This window comes from Mobula hypostoma, unplaced genomic scaffold (genome assembly GCF_963921235.1).
Source record: "Mobula hypostoma unplaced genomic scaffold, sMobHyp1.1 scaffold_139, whole genome shotgun sequence".
Classification (NCBI taxonomy): domain Eukaryota; kingdom Metazoa; phylum Chordata; class Chondrichthyes; order Myliobatiformes; family Myliobatidae; genus Mobula; species Mobula hypostoma.
The window spans coordinates 255808-260670 of NW_026948194.1; positions in this window are offsets into that span (position 1 = coordinate 255808).

The window sequence follows — 4863 nt, forward strand, 5'->3', positions numbered from 1 at the left end:
TGAAATGGGACTAAGATATTTTTATTAAAAGGAAGTCAATGTCCGTTTTGACGAAAGTGTTTACTGCCTTTGTTGTATTTGTTAGCTATTGATCTCTGTTTGGCAGGTTTTTTAAAGCCTTGAACTAAATTTTGTCAAAGGTTTTCCCTATTTCGTACTACTTTCTATTTTCTTTGCTTGTTGACATTCCAGATACATGGGTATCAAGAGTCCCAAAGAGGGGTCTTGGCCCGAAATGTTGATTCCCATCCATAGATGCTGCCTGACATGCTGAGCTCTTCCAGTACTTTGTGTGTATTTCTCTAGATTTCTAGCATCTGCAGTCCTCTTGTTTCCCAGATACTTATATGTTTCTTGAAATAACAAGCCGGTAGTGGGGTTGTGTGGCTCTGTTGGTAAAATATTAAATAAAATCATTAGAAAGAGGTGACATAGGGTTGGAAGGTGTAGAATCTGTGGGTAGAATTAAGGAAGAGCAAATGTAAAAAAAAAAATCCCTGATGGGAATTGTATGGAGACCTCCAAACAGAAGCAAGTATGTGGTCCACAAATTACAATGGGAGATAGAAAATGCGTGCCAAAAGGGCAATGTTACAGTAGTCATGGGGGATTGTCATGCAGCTGATTAGGAAAATTAGGATGGTGTTGGTCTCAAGAGGAGGAATTCCTAAAATGCCAACAAGATGTTTTTTTTAGAGCAGCTCGTGGTTGTACCCACTTGGGGATCTGCTAATCTGGATTGGGTGTTGTAATGAAGCGGAGTTAATTAGGTCGCTTATGTTCAAAGAACCCTCAGTGGCGAGTGATCTTAATATGATCAAATTCACTCTGACAATAGAGAAGGAGAAGCTAAAGTCAGAGGTGGAATAAAGAGAATTTTAGAGGCATGAGAGTAGAATTGGTCAAAATTGATTTGAAAAGAACACGGACAGGGATGAAAACGGCAGTGACGGCCGGAAGCAATTCGGAAGGTGCAGGATATACACGTCACAAACAGGAAGTGGTATTCCAATAGTCAGGTGACAAAACTGTGGCTGATACGAGAAATCAAAGACAATATAAAAACCAAAGAGAGGGCATATTGCAAAAAAATACTCGGAAGTTAGAGGATTGGGAAGCTTTAAAAAACCAAAAGAATGCAACTAAAATAATTAAGAAGGAAAAGATGGAATACATAGGTGAGCTAGCCGATAATATTAAAGAGGATACCATTTTTTTCTTTAGGTACATTTACTGTAAAAGAGAGGCGGAAGTGGATATCAAACCACTGAAAAATGATGCTGGAGAGGTAGTAATGGGGTGGGTGTGCAAGGTGATGGCAGATGAACTGAATAAGTATTGTATATCACTCTCATCTGTGGAAGACACTGGCAGGAATATCGAATTGCCATTTTTCAGTGGTCAGAATGTGTAAAGTTACGTTACTCGGGAGAAGGTTCTTGGGAAACAGAGATGGTCTGAAGGTAAATAGGTCACCTGGACCAGATGGTGTACACCCCAGGGATCTGAAAGAGGTGGCTGAAGAGATGTGGAGGCATTAGCAATGATCTTTCGAGAATCGTTAAGGAAATTAGATCCCAAGAAGAGTTTTTTTCCTCCACTACTCCCCCTCTCCCAGTTCCACCTATTACCTGCCACTTCTTCCACCCCTTTAACTCGCACACTTCTTCCTCTGACATCTCATCTTTTTTCCCCCCAGTCCTGATGAAGGGTCTCGGCTCGAAACGTCGACTGTTTACTATTTTCCATATATGCTGCCCGGCCTCCTAGGTTCCTCCAGCATTTTGTGTATGTGTTGCTTGGATTTCCAGCATCCACAGATTTTCTCCTGTTTTTGATAAAAAGTTTCCAATTTCCATTTTGCTGAATTAGAGAGGGTCGTCAGCCGGTGCCTTGCGAAGATGGCTGGGTTTACCAAGGGATATCAGCAGCATCGCTCTACTGCAAACCGAGGCTCCCCCTGAAATCCATCGAGGAGGAGTTGAAGGTTTTGCCAGCAAGAGAGGTGCTGCAGTACCGGGAATCTTCAGATCCAAAGGTTTCCGGAGCAGGAGTGGCGGTGAGAACTGGAAGAGAGTGGAGAGCGGAAGCTGCGGTGGGAGAAGCTGAGGGGTGACTACGTCACAAAGTGCTGGTGGGGGCAGTCGCCAAGGGAAGAGTCGGACTCGGAAGCCTTGAAGTCCCCCATTTTGACAAAGTACAGGGGAAAGAGCGACGAGAACTGGTGTAGAATGAAGTAAGGGCAGCTGTGGAGGAGGAGAGGACCAGCAGAGCAGTGGCAATGAAACAGCAAGGAGCCGGGACCAAATGGGAGCAGGTGATCGAGCGGAAGATCACGTGGAATGATCTCTCGAAGGTGGATTCACACCGCATCAGGTTCCTTATCCAGGCTGTTTATGCCGTCCTTCCTAGCCCGTCCAACCTGCACTGCTGGGGCCTTGCAGAACGGCCAGCTTGCCCCCTCTGTGAGAAGACCGGCGCGCTGGAGCACATTCTGAGCTGCTGCCCCAGAGCTCTTGCCGTTGGCCATTATCGGTGGCGGCCTGACCAGGTCATCCGGACAATTGCTGAGACAATCTGCAGCTCCCTTAACATCTGCCGGGAAAACCAGTCCGGTCAAGAATACCACCTGCTGTGTCAAAGAGGGGGAAAGACCAGAAGGCAACCGGGTTGCTCTTCACTGGGCAGGACTGGAAGCTAAAAGCAGACCTGGGAAACCAGCTGCAGGTTCCTCCCCACATCACAGAGACTACACTGCGGCCCGACACTGTGTTGTGGTCCGACTCATTGAAGCACGTTCTTATGTTTGGGCTTACCGTGCCGTGGGAAGATCGCATGGAGGGGGCCACGAGCGGAAAAGAGCCAAGTATGAAGATCTGAAGAACAACTTGCAGAGAAGAGGCTGGAGAGCAGAGTGCTGGCCCGTGGAGGTCGAGGTGACAGTCGTGGCTTTGCAGGCCAGTCTGCTCTGCAAAGTACACACTGCACTTGGAGTCACGGGAGAGAGAAGAAGGAGAGCCGTTTCTACCACCACAGATGCAGCAGAGAAACAGCGTCAAGATGGCTCTGGATAAAGAGGGCAGATCCCTGTGTGTTGCTGCTAGGACACAGGCCGGGGTCTGATCAACCCCGGTTGGGGTCGCCTGGGCGAGGGTGTATGACGTTGAAAGACCCGAAACACCTGGCACGACCCCAGGTAACATCAGTGAGATGTGCCCCAGCTTAGCATCAGTCAGATGTTTCTGTAAGAAGAAGATGGGCGGATAATACTGATGGGTTTGCTGTACTTGCTAACACCCTTGCTAAGCTGGGACCTCCCATAAGCTTGGGATGGTCGCCAAGATAATACTGGCGAGAAATGGGAAAGTAAGAATGGCTAGGTTGTTGCGAAGAAATAAATTTTCCATTGAAACGAAGGTTCTCATACTGATGGCTATTGGCTGCTGGCCACAGCCTTGTGCCAACAGTTGGAAGGGACCCTGTGAGGTGGAACAAGAAAGGGATAAGTTGAGGGATGACGGAATGCTGTGAAGGACAGGTGCTCAGTAATGATTGAGGTGGTGAGGACCAGTCAGAATAGGGCATAGGAAGCTGAGGCAGGAAGGGAATTGAAGATGACATGTAGGCCAGTGCAAATTAAACATCAGGAGGCGGCTCACCGCCAGAATTATACCCCCATGCTCACCGAAGATAAGATCAATGTTGTTATCCCAAGGGAGATCAGATACTGGGGATGGGGAATATATGGTATGATGAATAATGATAATGGGTGCCTTCGGTGAGGGGGGAAACTGCTGTTCCTCCAGAACCATTGCAGGCTCGGCCTGCCGTGGTGACTTCTCAAAAGACTGTACACGGGCAGCGAGGAGTACAGACTCTCGAGTACAAGGAGTATAATGATAAGGAGCTATCTGAGATGGCTGCCCGTTTTAAACATAAGGTCTGGGGAGTCGCTAGCGGAATGGTTACTCCGCTTGTGGGATGATGGAGGTAGCTAGCATAACCGTTCATCCTGAAGATCAAGCAAGGCTGGGGGTTTAACCTCGAACCCCCGTATTAACACTGAGTTACGCCAATATCCCCTGTGTGGCTCGGTTCTTTTCTCAAGTGTTGGATGCTGTTAAGGAGGTATTCCCGCACCCCCTTGATTGGGATTTCTACAGGGACAGTGGGACTGGGAGACTGCCACTGAAGGCATTCACCGCTGAAGACAACAGGCCCTGGTCAATACAGGATGTCTGGGGACTTGGGGAGGTCCAGTGGCGACGGGGTCGAGATCCCCACCAAGAGGAATTCAGTGAGGGATGTACACCAGATTGGTGCAGTGATGCTGGCCCCATCCATTCGGGCTGTGGCTCTTGGATTATTCGGGCCCTCAGTTCAGGAGGATGTGGAGGACGTGACGAACGCCGCTGCAGGAACCTTTCGGACTTCCAGGCGGTTAAACCCCGAGTCCATTCGACTCGGCTAACGAATATTGGAGGGGGGGGGGGTGGGAGGTATGAATGGTACCAGTGGGACTAGGAAACCCGCCCTGACGCGCAGGGGAGATGTTCACTACCCTTTTGAAAGCAGGCGTCAGTAAGGAGAAGATCGACGGTGTGCCGACTGGTGTATTGTATGCTATGTATCCGGAGCACATGGAAAGCTTGCAGATGCTCGTAGGCACTCTCGTGCTTCTCCTGCCTTCTCGACTGTACAGTTTCATTGTCAGCTGGATTGCAGGACGGAATTAATAACACAAAGGCCATACAGGAGGAGCACGGAAGATGGGCGGCCTCCTAAACCTTCCCGGACCTGGTGGGAGTGACCGGATTCGCCCGACATATAAGATCCATTCGATGTGGACCCGGGGGACCTTAG